This window comes from Delphinus delphis, chromosome 13, assembly GCF_949987515.2.
Source record: "Delphinus delphis chromosome 13, mDelDel1.2, whole genome shotgun sequence".
Taxonomy (NCBI): domain Eukaryota; kingdom Metazoa; phylum Chordata; class Mammalia; order Artiodactyla; family Delphinidae; genus Delphinus; species Delphinus delphis.
This window is the reverse complement of record NC_082695.1, coordinates 59,397,151-59,417,682: the sequence shown is the minus strand read 5'-3', so window position 1 is coordinate 59,417,682 and position 20,532 is coordinate 59,397,151. Positions and strand designations below refer to the sequence as shown.

Below are 20,532 nucleotides of genomic sequence, written 5' to 3'. Positions count from 1 at the left end.
TGCCTTTACACTTTGGGTGCAAGTGAGGAAGTACACTACCACCTCTTATTCTCATCTTCAGGCAGGAAGAACTTAAAAGGCTGGTGTTTTATTGTTTCTGCTTTAGGATCTACTCTGTTGATAGTAGGTCTTAAAAGCATGTGAATTTTAAGGATCCACATGCCTTTTTCTAGCATCTATCTATCAGAAGGAACATGGTGTTTGCCATGTTTTAAGACTGAGGAATCTTTGGAACGCCACTCACCCCCATGAGAAAGTGTTCATTTTGTCCTCTTTCTAAATTGAGCCTGAGGAGTGTGCACTTTATTAAATAAATCTAACAGACAGTAAATATTCCGTGTATATATAAAATGATGCACATATATACATAAAACAGGGAGTAGGGGAGAAGGAATAGAGATGGAGGTGGGAAGATAGGGGAAAGGAGGTGAGAGAGAGAGGAAGAGACTGGAATTTCAAGATAAATTTTCATTCTATAACCTGGTGGCTTAATGCAGGTACTAGCTCTTAAATATCTTAAGCCCTATTCACAGATTGTCCCTGTACTTTAGCTTTAAAACTTTACAGGCTTGGCCTTGCGTGTGATAACCAGGGTGTCTAGAAAGGAGGCAAATTATCTGATTTGTGTAAGCTGTAGTCACAGAAATGTTACCTCTTAAGATGTTAGGGTGCAGCTGCTGGCAAACTTGCTTCCTCCAGGCTCCTTTGTGTGTGTGTTCTGTCTGTTCCCCATGGGCTAGAAGATCCTTACAAGTGCATGAGAACACATTTGTAAACCTTGATTGTTCACATGTTATACCAAGTGTAGTCCATTGCATATGCTGACTCCTCTGTGGGTCTTCTGCCTCCAGTGAGCTAACTTCACCATACTCTCTGCCATTGCAGTCTCAGGACCTTAGTTATGATCCTTTGGTGACTTCCTCTGCTATAAGCCCCTCCCACAGATGCCAGGCTCATTGATAATGAGGAGGAGACTATACTATCCACTCCCTAGAATTGGTAGAGACTCAGAAAATAAATTGTTTCAGTAAACACCGAGAGCCTTATAGGTTTGTTGTTACGGCACGGGGATACAGAGGTGAGTAGAAGTCTTTGTTCAGTAGCAACTTACAGTTATCTAGGAAGATAAACATGTAGTGACTATAAGTGGGTTAATTATGATAAAAGAATCAAGTGCATCAGGAATATAGAGGAGAAATTGAGGAAGGCCTGACTGAGGAGACAGCGTTTGAGCTGGGCTTGGGGTAAGAGGATTTTGCGGAATGAGGAAAGGACAGCCCAGGTATTGGGAACAGGTACAAAAGGCACAGGGCTTGAACTTGTGCTCTGGAAGGGCAGCCTCTGGTGTGACTAGAGGGTAATGTGAAAGGGCAAAGAATCCATACATTCATTTTCAGCAAATATTTGTATAACACCTTCTAAGTTGAAGGCACTGTTCTAGGAAGTAGGAAGAGAACAAAGTTCTTTCCCTTACGTACTTTACTTTCTAGTGGGGGAGAGAGATGAATAAATAAGTCAATATATGGATTGTCAAGTGGTGGTAAATGCTTTGGAGAATAACAAAACAAGATGAAGAGGTAAGGGAATGTGTTAGGTGATCAGGGAAGTCCCCTCTAATAAGATGTCGGTTGAGCAGAGCCTTGAAGTGAGAAACAAGCCATTGGTTATGTGGGAGAGTGGAGATGGAGTGGGAGGGTGTGTTCTGGGAGAGTGGAGATGGGGTGGGAGGGTGTGTTCTGAAGCAGAAGGAATAGTAGGTGCAAAGTCCCTGAGGCACAACTGTGCTTGGCATATTTGAGGAATAGTAAGGAAGCCAGTGTGGCTGGACAGGGGAAAGTGAGTGAGGGCAGGGCAGTAGAGAATGAGATCAGGGAGGCTGGCAGGGCAAAGGAGGGAGGTGGATGATGTAGGTCCTTGTAAGTCGTGGTTTTTTTGTGGGTTTTTTTTTGCAGTACGCGGGCCTCTCACTGTTGTGGCCTGTCCCGTTGTGGAGCACAGGCTCCGGACGTGCAGGCTCTGCGGCCGTGGCTTACGGGCCCAGCCGCTCCGTGGCATGTGGGATCCTCCTGTACCGGGGCACGAACCCGTGTCCCCTGCATCGGCAGGCGGACTCTCAACCACTGCGCCACCAGTGAAGCCCGTAAGTCATAGTTTGAACTTATAATGCAGTTGGAGAGAGAGACTGATACTTGTTTGTAAAGAGTTCTCAATGCTGTGCTAAAAACTTGGGCTTTATTCTGTGCTAAGTGAAGATGTTTAAGCAACAGAGCAATCCAGCCAAGTTTATATTTTAGAAAGATAACATCTTCCATGTTGTGGATTAGTTGAAATAGAAGAGATTTTTAGAATTGTAGGGCGATAGTAATCCAGGCAGGAGATGACGAATGCCAATCACCACATAGTCACAGACATATCTTTTGCAGAGATCAGCTACGTGTTGTTGTGTTTTATTTACTTTCTCATATAATTTTTTTAAGTGCTGGACCACGAAATACTGTGGCATAGTTGGGAAAACCTGAGACTCAATTCTAGTCTTTTTTCTGTTTGCCTGCTGTGCAGCTTGGGCTTACGTCTCAAGCCTTACTTTTTCATTGTGAAACAAAAACGGTACTAGTTAACCCGGGAACTCCACAAGCACATAGACCCGTGGCATGTGAGGAGCACTGAATGAGAGAAGGAATGGAAGTGCTTTGGGACCCCAAGAGCCCTTCAGAAACCGTTTGTTCTTTTTAATATTGAGCATTGAAAGTGAAGGCATTCCATCTGTTTCACTCAAAAACAAATGCTATTCTTCTGGTAGCCTGTTTTTTTTTTTTATCCACTCCCTTTTTCTATAGTCACATAAATTCCTGATGGGCATTCTCCAGTCCACGCTACTGCATCTGATTGGAGGCTATGCAAAATTTCCCAGAGACAATGAATTTTGACATATAGTAGTTAATTCTTGATAGTACATTCCTGCAAAAACACTCTTTTCTTCAGAGTTTTTCCTTTTCAGGATAGTGGTAGTGTTGTGGTAACTAATAAAGGCTACTCTTCAGAAAATTGTATAACTTGGTTTTAGTGTATTTACTTTGCTTACTTAATTCCATATTCCCTGTTTTATAGACAGACTTATTGGTGTCCACTGTACCCATAATTTAAACAGGACTGGCTACCATATCTGCAGGTGAGTTGCTAACCCCAAGAGGCAGACCATGTTTAAATTGTTCTGTTTACAGCAGTAATGTAAGCTAATGTAAGCTGAATGCAAAAAATGCAGTCATAGAAATGTATGAAGTGGAAGGCAATTGTGCCCCCTACTCAGAGGTTACCACCAGTAATAATTTAGCACATATTTTTTCAGATGTAAAAAATGCAGATAGAAGCATATACAGTGGTCCCTTGGTATCTGCAGGGGTTTGGTTTTAGGACTTCCCATGGATACCAAAATCCTCCGATGTTCAAGTCCCATATGTAAAATGATGTAGTATTGTCGGCCTTCCATATCTGCAGGATATGGAACTGTTGGATATACAGCACTGACTGTACATTTGATTTAATGGTATAGTATTTAGACATTCTGGTTTATAATTTAATATATGGTGGACATCTTCCTATGAAAATATTTGGAGACCTCAATCTTATTTATTTATTTATTTATTTCCCTCCAAATTTGCTTTATGTAGTTGGATATAAATTAATGAACCAAAACTTAAGCAAGATACATGTAAGGATTTAATAGAACCTGATACTCTAATTCTTTCAGGTTTTCTCAAACTCATCATGGGACTTGTAAGAAAATTAACCAACATGGATACTACTACAGTTGAATGTCAAATCCTTAAGTGCTTATGACATACTAAATTCTTCTATAATGCACTTATGAAGAACCCTTCAAGAGACTTGTGTTTTGTATGTAGAAAAGTGTTGATTTCTTTGAGGAGAGAAGAATTCAGCTTTCGTGGATAAATCCTTGTTAGACTGAGGCAATCATTATCATATCCCTCCTTGCCATGAATTGTCTTATGAATGGTCATATCAATCTGTTTTGGCAAATGAGTAATTAGGGGAAGACTGTTATTGTGCTTATGAGAATGATATTTTTCTCTGAAGAAAGATAAATATGCATTAGGAAAATGACCGTTGGGACTCTTTTTCTGCTTCCTCCTTGTTTTGTTAGAATATGATACTTGGTTTTACAGCAGCCATCTTGTGACCCTGAGATGATCGTATGCCAATAATGACAAATGGTAGATTAGAAAGAACCAGCAAAGACAGAAAACAGCAGCATCAATAGGAACAACAATCACAGCAAAAGAACAATGGGACCTTAACTTGTGGAGTTCCTATAAAGTAAAAAATAAATGCTCTATGTTTATTCTAAAAAAAAAAAGAACTATGCAAAAAAGCTTAAAACTACTTTTTTTGTGCCAGTGTTATAAAATGTAGCTTTAAATAAAACCTTGACCTAAATGCCAGCAACTTCAGAAAAGAATTTGGGTAGGGGAAAGAAGAAAGATATCTCACTTAGGAAAAACAACCACTATCTTTATCCTAATCTTCGACACACAACTGAAACATATATAGCTGCTGTAACACTTTACACAAATCCTATGTACTGGAGCAATAACAAGATCTAAATACAATTATATTTTTAAACACTGAGCGAAGGCTTTACATAAAAATAGCATCCTACTTTTCCCCCTAAATTTCTGAACTATTACGTACTTTTCCCCAACATCTGCAGCCGTTCAGGAATTTTTAGGAAACTTTCATGCATGATCTTATTCCTAATCCCCCGCTCTTTGGGCTCAATGACAAAAGACCAAAACCACCAAAAATGATGATTCTCTTGAAGTCAGGTGAGAGACACTGGCTCAGTTAGTCTCGTAGGACAAAAGCAGTGCTGCATCAACTGTCTCCATGCAGGAGGGGCACGTGAAGGATCTCATCAGCCAGTCATCTGTACAGCCCAGGTGATCTGCATACACAGCAGAAATCAAATTGGGTTCTCATAAACAAAGTCCATCATACAGATCACACACTCCCGGATCTTTTTTTATAATATTTGTTTTATTCTATTGATTGATTTTTTTTTTTTTTTGGTTGTGCTGGGTCTTAGTTGCAGCCAGTGGGCTCCTTTGTTGTGGCATGCAAACTCTTAGTTGCGGCATGCGTGTGGGATCTAGTTCCATGACCAGGGAATGAACCCGGGCCCCCTGCATTGGGAGTGCAGAGTCTTTATCCAGTACACCACCAGGGAAGTCCCCCAGATCATTTTTTCTGATCCATTTCTTCCAGGGTCATAAACTGCTTTAGGCTGATGCTGTATGAGGCCTGTTCTTTTGAGCTATCCTATTTTGTTCCTCTCAGCTGAGTTGCTAGGCAAGTCTGGCTAGGTGTTGGATGATAGACTAAAACTGGAACTTGATCCAGATATGGCAGCAGCGGCTCCTGATCCAGCTCCGTCCCCTTGCCAAAGCTAGCCCAGTCGGACTGAGACTTGTGAGGCAGGGAGATGTCATCCAAAGTGGGGGACTTACGGCACTTCCCCATCTTCCAGGGCTTGAGTATGTGATCTGTGTGCTGTTTTGACAGTCTTCCAACCTCATTCTTTTTTTTTTTAATTATTAATTAATTAATTAATTTTTTATTTATTTATTTTTGACTTTTAAAAATTTATTTATTTTTTATACAGCAGGTTCTTATTAGTTATCTATTTTATACATATTAGTGTATATATGTCAATCCCAATCTTCCAATTTATCTCACCACCACTGACCCCCGCCCTGCCCCGCTTTCCCCCTTTGGTGTCCATATGTTTGTTCTCTACATCTGTGTCTCTATTTCTGCCTTGCAAACCGGTTCATCTGTACCATTTTTCTAGATTCCACATTTATGCATTAATATACAATATTTGTTTTTCTCTTTCTGAATTACTTCACTCTGTATGACAGTCTCTAGGTCCGTCCACGTCTCTACAAATGACCCAATTTCATTCTTTTTTATCTCTGAGTAATATTCCATTGCATATACGCACCACATCTTCTTTGGCCTTTCATCTGTCAATGGGCATTTAGGTTGCTTCCATGACCTAGCTATTGTGAGTAGTGCTGCATTGAACATTGGGGTGCATATGTCTTTTAGAATTATGGTTTTCTCTGGGTATATGCCCAGTACTGGGATAGCTGGGTCACATGGTAATTCTATTTTTATTTTTTAAGGAACCTGCATACTGTTCTCCATAGTGGCTGTATCAGTTTACATTACCACCAGCAGTGCAAGAGGGTTACCTTTCCTCACACCTTCTCCAGCATTTGTTGTTTGTAGATTTTCTGATGATGCCCATTCTAACTGGTGTGAGGAGATACCTCATTGTAGTTTTGATTTGCATTTCGTTAATAATTAGTGATGTTGAGCAGCTTTTCATGTGCCTCTTGGCCATCTGTATTCTTCTTTGGAGAAATGTCTATTTAGGTCTTCTGCCCATTTTTTGATTGGGTTGTTTGTTTTTTTAATAATGAGCTGCATGACCTATTTATATATTTTGGAGATTAATCCTTTGTTGATTCGTTTGCAAATATTTTCTGCCATTCTGAGGGTTGTCTTTTTGTCTTGTTTATACTTTCCTTTGCTGTGCAAAAGCTTTTAAGTTTCATTAGGTCCCATTTGTTTATTTTTTTTTAAGGCTGCATTGTTGCTTTGCTCACTGATGAACATATAAAAGTCCGAAGTTTTTGATATTATAAAACGTCATAGTAATGAACATTGCTGTGTGAACACCTTTGAATATATATGCTTTATCTCAGTTAACTTCACTCAGAATGGGACTTCTGCATCAAAGAATTGATGCCCTTATGCTTTTTGTGGATGTTGCTACACTGTACCAATTTATGGTGGTTCATGCAGGAAATACTTATTGAGCATGTGTTATGTTTAAACACTGTGCTGGTTGCTAGCAAAAAGACTTGTGAAATTTTGTGAGTGAAGAGACTTGACCTGTCCTTTGTGAATTCTAACAGTCCAGAGAGGGAAGAATAGATATTCAAGAATCATACTCTGCATGTAGAATTACAACTCTGACAAGTGCCAAGGAGAGGAACATGGTACCATGAGAGCATATTTTAGGGAGGATTTGATCTCATCATGGAGATTAGAGAAGGTTTATTTAGGGATGTTTCAGCTGATATCTGAAGGATGAGTAGGTATTAAGCAGATAGGGACGTTTCGGAGAGATTTCTGAGCATAAGGAATAACAAAAGACCCTATAAGAGGAAAGCATATGTTGTGTTGGAGGAACTGGCCAGGAAGGTGGGGCTGTTGGGGGAGCATGTGATTATAATGGAGCTACAAGTGAGGGTAGGAGCTCAATCGTGCAGGCTTATGTTTAAGGTTTCAGACTTTAGGAGTAATAAGAAACCATTGAACTTTTTTTGTTGAAGATGAGTGTGTGGAACATACCCAATTGCATTTTCAACCTATCATTTTGCTACCGAGTGGAGAATACACTGCAGGGAAAAAGAATGGAAGTGAGGAAACAAGTTAGGAGACTTTTGTAGAAATTGGGCATAATGGTGGCTTGAACCAGGGTATGGTGGTCATTTTGGTGGAAAGATGTGGATAGATTCTAGAGGTATGTAGGCAGTATCATTGTTAGCACTGGTGGTGGGTTGAGGATGAGGGTGAGGGAGAAATAGCTGTCAGTGATGGTGATTCCTAAGTTTCTGGCTCCTATGGTTGGTTAGATAGGGTTTTTTAGATATGATGTTAATATTTATCCTAATTTGTCTTTTGTTATTTGTTGGTTCTTGATGAATACTCTGTCATATTAAGTCTCCTCTTTTTAGCGTACAGAGCATTTTCACCGAAACTGTTGCATGTTATCAGATAACTTTTTAACATCTGCCAGTTTGGTCCTGTATTTTATTCTCTTTCATTTATTAGTTAAGTTGTTGTATTAATGTAAATAATTATATTAATAGAGTTTCTAAAGTTGCCTTAGCCTTGCATCCTTGGAATAATGCCTTTTTGTAGTCCTGGTGTATATCATTCTTTAATAATTATTGATTAGATGTGCTGATAGTTTCTTACGATTTTTATATCTATATTTGTAAAGTGAAATTGGACCTTTTTTTGCAAAACCTTGATTTTCTTTTCTTTTTATTTACAAATAACTCGAATTTTGTTGTTTTGTAGATATTTGATTGATGTAGAAGGTATGTGGCCAGATGATGCAATTGGATGTAAGTATAACGGTTGTCACTACTTTTCCCTTTTTATAAAATTTGAAGGTAGAAGTGTAGGGGAATTTCTCAAATTTTGGACAAAAAGAAAAGTTTGTAATTCATTTGTTCTGACATAAGATAACCTTTTACCAAAAGTTTTTAAAGGGATGTATCTGGAAATAGCGGGATATAACAGCCTGAATAATTAGTCAGTGGATTTCAGCATTTTTTTTTCTTTTTTAATTAATTACTTTATTTTTGATACTATATCCACTGCACCACCAAGGAAGTCCCTTTTTCTTCCTTCCTTCCTTCCTTCCTTTCTTCCTTTCTTTAAAGCTCCAAGTCATTTAAAATATCTGACTTCTTACTAAAAATTTCCAGTTCATATAACCAAGGGGTTTATAACTTCTCCTCTAAAAGTTATATTCCTGGGACTTCCCTAGTGGTCCAGTGGTTAAGACTCTGCATTTCCAGTGCAGCAGGCATGGGTACAATCCCTAGTTGGGGAGCTAAGATCCCACATGCTGCGTAGCCAAAGAAATTTTTTTAAAAAGTTATATTCCTGTATTATTGAATTTAGTGGTTTAGATTTTCTTTTAATGTTTAGAAGATTTCAATTTATTTACCAGGAACAAACAAAACAAAATGTAAAAATAGTTTTCCGGAAACTATTTCCATCATTCTCTTCTCCCCTTTCTCCTGCAGACTGGTGTTTTATCTTTACAAGTTCTCCATCATTCCATAAGAAAGCTGCTCTTCTTCTGGTTTCATAAGAGATGGTGAACAGTGGTAAAATATCCAGTTTACCTAAATTTCTAGAGTACACTTCGGGGAACGAATGATGGGGTGGGATGTTGGGGCAGAGTGAGAGATACAGATTCTGGTGAGACAGAGAGTCATTCACAGAAATTACTGGGCTGTGGTGAAGGGAGTACAAAAATAAATCAGGTTCCTGCTGGTGGACAGGAAGCCAAAATGAAGAAGAATAGTGCGTAGCTGGGCAGTATAATTAGGCCCATAAGTGCTGTGTCTTCTGATAGTAATTATGAACAGAAACCAACTAATAATTACTAATAACATGTAGGTGACCAATCCTTGAGAGCTGAGGCAGAGAGAAGGAAAGATGGCATTATACCTTGTCTCTGGTTCATTGAGTTTCCCAGGCTGGTTTGTGACCAATCTTGGGTGAAACCATAACTAAATCATTTTTGCTAAGGTGATCAGTTTTCGTGGGGTCCTTTCTCTGCACTCTGTCCAATGATAAAGCCCACTGGTTTATGCCTCCTGGAAAACAGTTATTTCAAAACAGTATAAGTAGGGCTTCCCTGGTGGCACAGTGGTTGAGAGTCTGCCTGCCGATGCAGGGGACACAGGTTCATGCCCCGGTCCGGGAAGATCCCACATGCCGCGGAGCAGCTGGGCCAGTGAGCCATGGCCACTGAGCCTGCACGTCCGGAGCCTGTGCTCCACAACGGGAGAGGCCACAGCAGTGAGAGGCTCGTGTACCAAAAAAAAAAAAAAAAAAAAAAAACACCAGAATAAGTGAAGCATTGATGAAACAGCCATGAGGAACATGTTTCCACATGGCCTCGCACCTCCTTTTCAAAGTGCTTTAAACCTATTTTCATCCAAAAATCAATAAAAGAAAAGGATTGGGATCAAATCCCGTACAGAGGTAGTGTAAGGGAAAAGAGAATAAGAATAGCATCTCTTCAGACAATAAAATAAATTTGGAAAAGACAAGTCCACAAAACAGATCAAAACTGTAACCTATTATTTCAAAGTGGGCTAAAAGACGTTAGGAAAAACAGTGGAAAAGATGAAAGAACATGGATCGAAGAGGGAATGGGAAGTTATTGTTTAATGGCTCTAGAGTCTGTTTGGGATGGTGAAAAAGTTCTGGAAACGGTAAATGCTGATAAATGCCACCTATGGGTGTTTGGTTTTAGTTGATCTTCTTCCATGAAAGGGTTTGGAGAGATTCTGCCTCCATCTTTCTGAGGTCCTGCTCAATCTTTAGACATAATTATTTTGAATTTGGATAGTGGTGATGGTCACACAGCATTGTGAATATATTTAATGTCACTGAATTGTATACTTGAAAATGGTTGAAATACTAAATTTTGTTTTATATATATTTTACCATAATGAAAAAAAGGTGAACGAACAGCATAAACCAGAATTAGGTAAGATGTTAGAACTCAGGACAGAATTCAAAATAAAGGAAAAAAATTCAGAAATGAGGACTAAATTTAAAATAATACAAGAGTGGGGACTTCCCTGGTTGTCCAGTGGTTAAGAATCTGCCTTCCAATGCAGGGGATGCAGGTTCGATCCCTGGTTGAGGAACTGAGATCCCCCATGCTGCAGACAAACTAAGCCCGCACACTGCAACTACTGAGCCCACGTGCTGTGGAGCCCACGCGCCACAACTAGAGAGCCCACGAGCTGCAAGGAAGAGCCCACGCACTGTAACGAAGAGCCCACATGCTGTGACTAATACCCGACACCTCCAAAAGTAAATAATTTAAATAAAATCATATGAGTGAATGAACATAATACCTTAAGAGAAACAAACAGGAAAAGGAAAAATTATTTTTGAAGATAAAAAGAATTTTAGAGAAATGGAAAACATAAAAGATAGGCAAAAAAGAGTCAGGACAGCTCTGAAAAGAGTAATATAAATATGTATAAGAATCTATTATAGGGCTTTCCTGGTGGCGCAGTGGTTGAGAGTCTGCCTGCCGATGCAGGGGACACGGGTTCATGCCCCGGTACAGGAAGATCTCACATGCCGTGGAGCGGCTGGGCCCGTGAGCCATGGCCGCTGAGCCTGCGCGTCTGGAGCCTGTGCTCCACAACGGGAGAGGTCACAACAGTGAGAGGCCCGCGTACCGCAAAAAAAAAAAAAAAAAAAAGAATCTATTATACCATAAAAGTGACATTTCAAATCAGTGGGACAGGTTAGTCAATAAATTGTGATACATACATGTTGAGGTATAAATTGTTCTCTGGAAAGATCCACAGCATGGCAAAAGCAGATGTCTCTGAGGAGGGAAATGTGTGGCTGGGGAACGTGGGGAAAAGGGTGACTTTTCATTGAATACCCTTGTGTACCTTTTCTAATGTTCTGTCATGTGAATTTATTACCTCTGAAGTTCGCCTGAGTTCAAACTCCAGTTCCCCAAATTACTAGCTCTTGATCTTGGGCAAACTCTTCACACTCTCCAGGCCTCTTCATCTGTGAAATAAGGTCAGTAACTTAGCCTGGTGCTGCCTGGCACAGAATAAACTGTCAATAAATGGAGATTATTAGTGTAGAAAAACCAAATGCCCATCAATGGATGAATGGATTTTTTAAATGTGGTGTATATGTGAAATATTATACAGTCATAAAAAGGAATGAAGTACTGACACATTCTACGACATGGACGAACTTGAAAACATTATGCTAAGTGAAAGAAGCCACACACGGTGGTCACATTTGTATTATTTCATGAAATGTCCAGAAAAGGCAAAACTATAGTGACAGAAAGGAAATTAATGGTTGCAGGGACTGAAGGAGGAGGGGATGAAGAGGGCCTGCTGATGGTTACGTGGGGTTCTTTGTGGGGTGATGAAAACGTGATGGGTTAGATGACGGTGATGGTTGCATAGGCTTGTGAATGTACGAAATGACACTGAATTTGCAGTTTCAGAAGGTGAATGTTATGGCATGTGAATAACATCTCAAAAAATTAATTTTGAAAATGAAAATTGCCAGTTTTCCCATGGTCACTATCCACTATCCACTGTCTCCATCTCTCCCTTCTCCCCACTATATTCCTTTTGACGCCCACCCCTGCCACTCTCTCCCATCCTCACTCCCTCGACCTGCCCCACAAGGCCTCCCAGGGAACCCGTGAACCGCTGGGCATCTGGGTCCTGTGGCTGTTGGAGCGACTGCCCAGTGTGCGTGCCTCCACCGCTTTCACCCGTGAGAGTGGACGCTTCCGTCGGATTTTTCTTGTGCGTTTCAGTTGATGGTGATGTTTACAGAAGGCGGCACACGCCCTGGTCAATGGAGGAAGCCCCTCAAGATAATATTTAGGCCCGTCCAGAAGTTTGATCTCATCCACCAGTAACCTCAGGATGCTGTGCTCTGAAAGCCAGGTTGGCCGCCTGCAGGCACTTGTAAATACTGAGGACTTCGGAGGCATTTGGGCCTCCAGTTGAGGCCTTGTACCTCCACATGCGACGTGACCTCAGCCCTTTGCTGCACCTCTCTAAGTGAAGTGGCACAGGAATACTGGCCTTGCCTGTCGTTGCCAGGATTAACTGAATAGTGCATTAGCTGCCCTGGTGCTTAGGTGTTGAGTACAGGGTGATGTACATACCAGGCCCTATTCGTGGGCCTCCTGATGCAGCAGTTCCCTTGGTTCTGCCCCTGTTGTCAGCTACCCCTAGGATAACTCTGAGCCTTAGCCACCTCTCTCGTAGATTTCCCTATCCCCCCACTATAATCACACCTGAATAAGGCAACTCAAACCTTTCAGAGATGTGTCCTGAACCTCCTGTTTTCTTAAATACCTATCTGGTGGTTGTGAGACTTACGGCCAACCTCCCCAAGAGACCTTTTCTATTTCTCCTAGTAAACCTAGAGTCACCTTCTGTCATCTTCAACTCTACTCAGATTTGGTTCTTTCAACCCTGACCTCTGACCCTGCTTTTTACTTTTGCCATTTCATCCTCACTCCTGCTTCCTTTCATAAATCCATAAATGTCTTTTGGCCTTCCTAGCCCTGGGCCAAGTTCCTTTTTCTTTCCTCAGTTTTTACCCCTTTCCTTCATTGTCCCATCCAACTTTCAGTCCTTCCTTTCTCATGCAGACTTTGATTCCAACCCCATCAAAAAAAAAAAAAAAAAAAAAACACACACCACAGTTAGCAGCATCTCAAAATTCAAAAATTTTATTACTCACCTATTAATTTTATTACATTTATTTATTCAGTTTTATTGTTTGAAAATACATCAAAATAAATAGAGAAATTTATACCTATCTTATCTATACATGGAAGAACAGCTGGTCCCCAAGGTGGCACCAACAATCCTAGCAGCTCTTACTTTAAATATCCGTAGTAGTCAGCAATTTCCATTTCTTTTTCCCTATCAATGAAAAATTGCAGTTTCCCCAAAGAGGTGTATTTGGCAGCATTCTCACCTTGTTGTTGGGCCCGCCTCTTCATGGCCTCCCGCTCTGGCCTCTGCTCTTTTTCGATGGGCTTTGACATTACTGCCTCAGGAACATTGCGTTCCCTCCATGGAACTGGTTGCTTGCTGAAGTCTTGGAGTAGAAATGGAGTTTGGAGCTTGGCTGGGGACTGGCGCTTAGTCACAGCAGGGGGAACAGACTCCCACTGGAGAGAGGTGCAAGATGAAGTTTTTTAGGGTGCAGGCCTAGGAGCAGCAGACTGAGGGACACTAGGCTGGGTACGGTCGGTCCAACCCAGTTGGGTTGGGTTGGGTTGGGTTGGTCACAGTTGGCTGAGATAGTTTGGCAGGACCTGGCAAAGAGGCAGGAGCTGGCTAGGATGAACTCACTAAAGCAGGTTGAGCTGAGTTAGTAGAAGCAGGGTGGGTACGGTCAGCAACCGCAGGCCGATGTGAGGCCAGAGACTGTGGCCTCCGAGGAGCAGGTTGAGCTTGAGGCTTGTCCCAGGCAGAAAAAGGCAGAGGTATCAACTTGACCTTCCCAGGAGGCAGCAGCTCATACTGGGGTGGAGACGGACACTCTCTTTCAGCACTGCTGTCTGGTTTCTGGGCTTCGACTTGAGTTTTCTCAGGACCCTTACCCTCACGTGGGGTATTCCGCCATGGCTGGATAGCTGGGGTGGCTGGGGGTCTTTAGGTTTGCTTGAATTTCCCAAGACCCAACAGGAGGAGAGCCCAGTTCTCTTATCATTCTTCTTCCCCAGTGCATGAAAAACCTTCACAGACTCCAGCATGCGCATGCCTATGGAGGTTCGAGGCTTTTTAAAGCTCTCTTGGATAAGCTCAGTTTGGTGTTGCTTTCACTTCGTCTGGGGAATTGTTGGCTTCTCTTCTGCCTTGAATTTGTTCCCTGACTGCTTATTCTCTTCAGCCTTCTTTCTTCCTCTGGTCCTTGTGGTCCTTTCCTGTCCATGGCTCTTCATTTTGCTGATCTTTCTGGATGCAGCTTTCTGAGGTTTGCCTTTAGAATCCTTGACCATGTTCACAGGAGCCCTGTCACTGACTGCAGCATTGCATAGAACCACTTCTCCCCCTCTGGATGCTTTGGCTGGATTTTGGCCTTGGGAGCACCACTGATAGGCTCAGAGGCTTTATGTTTGTTCTTCCTGGGTTGATCAGAGGGAACCTTTATGACACTTGTCTTTTCCTGCACCTGATTTGCCTTAATGGCTCTGGTGTCTTTGGCTTTGATCACGTTGGGACCTTTGGATTGATCAAGATCTTTCAAAGAATTAAAGAGCTGGGGAAGGTGAATATCCTCCGCCAGTGTAGTAATATCTGCAAAACCACTGCTAGATTCCATCCCATTTTCAACTGTCCCTCGGTCCTCAATACTCAGGCTGTTCTTTCCCAGATCAGCATTTTCAGAACCAGGCTTCTCCTCTTGGCTGAGGGGATCCGTGCAGGCCAGGAGCTGGTGAATATCAGGCATATCTAAAGGGAGTAGTGGAGGCTCTTGGTTTTCTCTTGGGATCTGGTAGGCATCCAGAGGCTTTGAAAGCTTGGTTGTAATATCCTCCAAGTGCTTCCTGTCTATTTTTCCCTGGCTTGGAGCTGGAGGCAGGGCCAGGAGACTACTGGCACTCTGGACTGGAGCTGTCCCTGAAATGTCCCCAAGTTCAGGTGGTGGGTTACTCTCAATTATCTGAATATTTCTGCCCCTGCAGGACTTGGGGAGTTCTTGAGTTTGTGTCACACAAAATGTCTGGCTTGGAGGCTGCAATCCCAGGGAATTTTTCATCACCAGGGAAGTCTCCATCCCTACAAAGGAATCAAGGTAGAAGTCATTCCCTGGTAAGTGAGATGCTCCCCCTAAACACCAACACAGCAATCACGTACCTTTCAAGGTACGTGATTGCTGTGTTGGTGCTTAGGGGCAAGATGGGCAAGGCATTTCTACTAACTCTTCTTAAGAATCACAGACAGTGCCCTATGCTACGAGATAAGCGGAGACTGTTGTAATTCTTACTGGTGATCATTTCATGTCACTGATTTCTTGGCTTTCTTTGTATTTCATAGGATTGTTAGAAGTCAAATAAAAAATGAGTCTTATTTTTTTAAAAATGAAATGTTTTACAAAGCCTAGCATTCTCATATAGAGTCCTTTCAATTCTCCCCACTTTCCTGAAAGGCTAAGAACACTTCACACCATGAACTAGGAGAGGGAGTAGAGCCCTTCCTGATGAAACATATAAACAAAGACAGAGTCTTAGCCTACTTGCTCTGGACAGGATCCCGGACCACAAGGTCTTAAATCCTCGTATAATTTAAGGAAGTGAGGACAGGTAAACTGGCACTATCATAATAAGAGATCTGAAACACCTTCCAAAGAGACTCTAGCAGTAGATCAGGGAAGGGAGTGATACACTGTGGTAGTACAGGGGGAATGATCGGCTACAACAGTGAAAAATGTGGTACCTATTGGTATGTTCTCGGGGTTCTTGTACATGTAGCATAGATGACCTTTAGAGAGTCCCTCCCACCTTCCCACCTCAATTAGGCGTGCTTTTTTTTTTAATTTATTTTTATTTATTTTTTTTGCACTTATTTATGTTATGCATGAATTTTTTTGGCTGCACTGGGTCTTCATTGCTGTACACGGGCTTTCTCTAGTTGTGGCTAGCGGGGGCTACTCTTGGTTGCAGTGTGCGGGCTTCTCATTGCAGTGGCTTCTCTTGCTGCGGAGCACGGGCTCTAGGCACGTGGGCTTCAGTAGTTGTGGCTCACGGGCTCTAGAATGCAGGCTCAGTAGTTGTGGCACATGGGCTTAGTTGCTCCACGGCATGTGGGATCTTCCCAGACCAAGGCTCGAACCCGTGTCCCCTGCATTGTCAGGCGGATTCTTAACCACCGCACCACCAGGGAAGCCCTAGGTGTTCTAATATAGAGTCTAAAAACAGAGAGCCCTGAGCGAAGGTAGTGGTTATTAAAGGCTCAGGATCTAAATTCTACCTGTCTGTACACCACTTTCCAGCTGTAGACTTGACCCCATTTTTTAATGCTGACCTCATTGTTCAACTTTCTTGCTGTTTGTACTCACCTTGAAAACTTGTTTCTGTGATGGGTTGAGCAGGCACAGGGTAGTAGATTCCAGAGGTGGAAGCTGGTGGTTGAATATTTGTGGGTTGAATCTCCTTTAGTACCATTACCATTTCTGGTTGCACAGAGGCCCTACTTCATGTGTATGACACAGAGCCATAGGATTGCATGCAGGAGCCAAGTTCTCCATACAGTAAAGACCCCAATGTGCCTTAGTTATAGTAATATACCTGGCTTCCTTCCTGGTAGGGAAGTGACAGGCTGTGTCCCTGATTTGGAATTTGAGATGGTGTTCCCTGAGCAAGCCTGGCAGAAAGTGATGGATATAGAGGGACCATGTTATTGGGGTCTGCAGTTTTATCATACTGGGCTGCCATAAACATGGAGGAAGCAGCTGTGTGCTGGTCAGTGACTGCCAGAGTAAAGTCTCCGAGTGAAGAAGAATTCTTTTCAGTGCTTCCTGTGATGTCCCAGTCAAGAACACCTGGATAGGAAGCAGCTGAAGTGGAGATCTGGCTCTAGTCAGTAACTGCAGATAACATAGTTGTGCTAGACTGTTGGTGAAGGTAGGCACTACCCATGAGTGTCTGGAAAGAGGTAGCCGTAGCTGATGCCAAACTGACGGCAGGAGCAGAGACTCTGGAGAAGTTGCAGACACTTCCTGTTAGGGAAGTTGCATTCCTCACCACAGGAAGAGAGTGCTGCAGAGAATTTAGAGTTCCAAGTACAGGTGGATTTTGGAAATTTTCTGTAAGAACAAGAGGGTAATGAAAAAATCAGGGAGATTGATAAATTCTCACTATGTTTGAGGAACAGCATTATCTTAAGATTCTTGCTATCAGGACACCTCTAACGTCAATACTTACTGAGAAACCAAAAATCAGACCGTTATGATGGTTGTAAGGACTGAGCAGTTTTACACTCTTCTGTATTAACTGCCTGTGCTCCCATGTTGGGCACAGATGGGCAGAAGACCCAAGTGGTATGGTTCAGACATTGTTCTCTAGGCTGGAAGCAACCTTCTCCCTACCCTATCTTTCCCTTCAGCCTGCGCTAGTATTGACTTCTATGCTGTTTCCTAGACTGGAAGCATTTTAGAACTAGGAGGTCCTTAGAGAACTTCTATTTTCACAGTGTCATGAGGAAGGAAACTGAGGCTCAGAGAGGTCGGGTTGACTTGTTCAAATTCTCTCATTATGTTAGTATCCTAGCCAGGTTTCAGAACCTAAGTATCCTGACTTCCTTGGCAGGACGCTACTCTGAGCATGATACTGCCAGAAAGCAGGAGAAATAGAACTTATACTATAGGCAGTTTTTTTGTCCATTAGAAAACAGTACAGCTATTACCATTGTAATCTTCAGTGTCTCACTTTGCTTGTGCAGTTCCCACGCTATTACCTAGAGTTCACATATAGCTCAGTCCACCTGGTAAATTTAAAGAGTCATTTTTACCCTCTTCAAGCCTGGTTTCTCATCCTACCTCAAAATGATTACCCAAAAGTGAATTTCTTAAGTGCTTTTGGAAAGAAAAAAGTTATCTGATTACTTCAGATTACTCATCTATAAAGTGGTTATAACACCACCACCAATAATAATAGCAGTAATAATTAATACATGAATAAACTGATATATTGTGTATGATTTATATGCAGGAAGATGCAATAAGTTCTAGAAAGACAAAGAAAAATCATGAAAAACATATTACATAATGAAGACGAAATACATAGTTATGAAAACTGGGGTATGTGGCAAGTATCAAAGCATAATGAGTTTACTAACAAATGACCTTCTGTACCATACGTGCAATGTTATGAAAGTGAATTTTGTCCACTGTATTTTAGTGAATACTATTAACCAAAAAACACGATAGAAGGTGATTTTGAATGAATTCCTAGCCAATACATACAGACAGAGAAGCTATATCAGTAAAAATGCATAACAAGCAACAAAATTCAATCAATGTGAATGTATAGGTAGCCACAATATATGCAGGCAAGTATTTCAGTGAAAACTGGTACAAAGCAAACAGCAAAATAATAAGTGTAAAAGAATTTCATTATTGTGCTCATTCATATTTTTACCCAGCAAGTAACAGGTATTAAGCCTGGTAGAAATATATGTTTCAAAGAATAGAAATATATAATAAGCAGAAAGGAAGCTTAAAAAGTATCAAGAAGGTTTTTGTATTTATCCTAGAGCTTAGATTATAATCATCTTCAGCATCCAAGAAGATGACATCCCAAAACCTAAAAACACCATCATCACTAGAATCCAATTAAAAGAGATTTTCAAACGTAAGAACATTGAAAGGACTCCACAATATTGTTCTAGATAAATGTGGAATTTTTTTTTTTTTGCCACGCCGCGTGGCCCTGGCAGTGAAAGCACCGAGTCCTAACCACTAGACCGCCAGCGAATTCCCTCAATGTGGAATTAGAGATGTGGGGCTTGACTCTTTCTTCTTAAGTAGCTAAGATCTAAAAATGAATGATGGCTGTTGATCAATGTGCTCTCTGTGTTAGGAAGGAAAGAACTGTAAAGATGAAAAGCAACCTTGCCTTAGAAGCTACATATCACACAAAGGAAATAGTCCTTCTGATTCAATTTAGAAGATATCGTTTAAAATTTTTAATTGGAGAAACATCTACATAGTTTAAAAATTAGAAAGAATAAAACATTGAAAAGCAGACCCCTAGATAACCACTTTGGTTTCTTGTATATAGGAAGCATCATTTCTAGAACATATTTCTAAGATATTTATATTCAAAACTGTCAAGTACCAACTGTATTCAGAGAGGCAGTAAAAGAAAAAAAACAGAGTATGACTTTTCTGGTGAAAAGTTGATGAAAACTATCCTAAACTTCCTTACATTTGACTCTGGACCTCCCTATAGCCGAGTACTCTCCATCCTCTCTCCCTGTTTTCTCTTTTCAACTAGTCGAAATATTAGTGGAGGGAGACCATTAGAGATGAAACATCTTGGTATATATTGCTAGTTTTCTTTGTCACCTGGCTTTTCTGTCTTTCTGTTGAAACACTCTTGAGAAGTCTCTGATTTCATTTTCTACATGGGTACCCTTTAAGACTCAATATTAGAAAAGAAAGGGATCAGAGTGGTCAACCAATGTATTATCCTAATGTAACAGATAAGGAAAAAATCAGGCTTTCTGAGAGAGTCAATGATTTGTCCAAAGTCACACAGTTAGTAAATGCCAAAATCAAAACTGAAATTAGGTCTCCAGAGCTCTAGTTCAATACTTTCCCTCATTATTCCGTGCTATTTTGAATCTACTAGTAAATTTAGGGGCAAAATAAATCTAATGAAAAACTTTGAAAAGTTTCTTTTCTTACCTGACATGGTCAGAGAAGAAGAAGAAGCATCAACTGCAGATACAAGGGATGAGGAGACAACACCAGAGCATTTCTGAGTGGCTGCAGCTGAATGGCGCATGTGTCCAGTACAAAGGTCACTGGTTACTGGTCACTGGTCACTTGTGATGATCCAAATTTATTTACAGACAACTCAACGGAAACCCCAAGACTCTACCAAGTGGTAGTGGGTTTGGTAGGAGAATGATGTCACAAAGCAGGCAGTTTCAAGGTATGAGATAGCCAATAGGGAGGTCTGATCCCCAACAGGAAGGCGGGGGTGGATGGAGAGAGTGTAGGATAGCTAAAACAACACCTAAATTTCTGAGCTCTGGGGAGGAAATCCTAGAAGACCAATTTACCTCCCCCAGGCTCCTACATTAGGAAAATCATTGCAACATTTCTTACAGACATTCATTAATATAATTTACTAACAGTTACTTATATCCTACAGAGTATTAATATTTTATGTATCATATACTTAGAGCTATATATATCTTAATTAATATCCTTTGGAAGGAAAGAGCCATCTAGTTTGAACTATTACAGTTGTTCTGAAATCGTATCTGTCTAATTAGTGAACTTATAGCAGCTTTTAAGGAGCAGGTGTAGGGATTAAGAAGCTCTTTTTGTAACTTGGTTAAAGAGTAGGGTGAAGTTTGT

At 41.2% G+C, this 20,532-nt stretch overlaps 1 long non-coding RNA gene and 2 pseudogenes across 1 annotated transcript; 1 reads left to right on the top strand and 2 right to left on the bottom strand.

Moving 5' to 3' along the window:
- Window positions 1-1,855: 1,855 nt before the first annotated feature.
- Window positions 1,856-11,900, top strand: LOC132436619 (uncharacterized). Its single transcript, XR_009521821.1, has 5 exons — window positions 1,856-2,140; window positions 3,109-3,169; window positions 8,179-8,225; window positions 8,916-8,999; window positions 10,530-11,900. It is a non-coding gene; the product is annotated as an uncharacterized lncRNA (long non-coding RNA).
- On the bottom strand, window positions 4,860-5,538 carry LOC132436617 (RING finger protein 11-like; annotated as a pseudogene).
- A 718-nt stretch (window positions 11,901-12,618) lies between the features above and the next one.
- On the bottom strand, window positions 12,619-20,532 carry LOC132436616 (uncharacterized protein C2orf78-like; annotated as a pseudogene).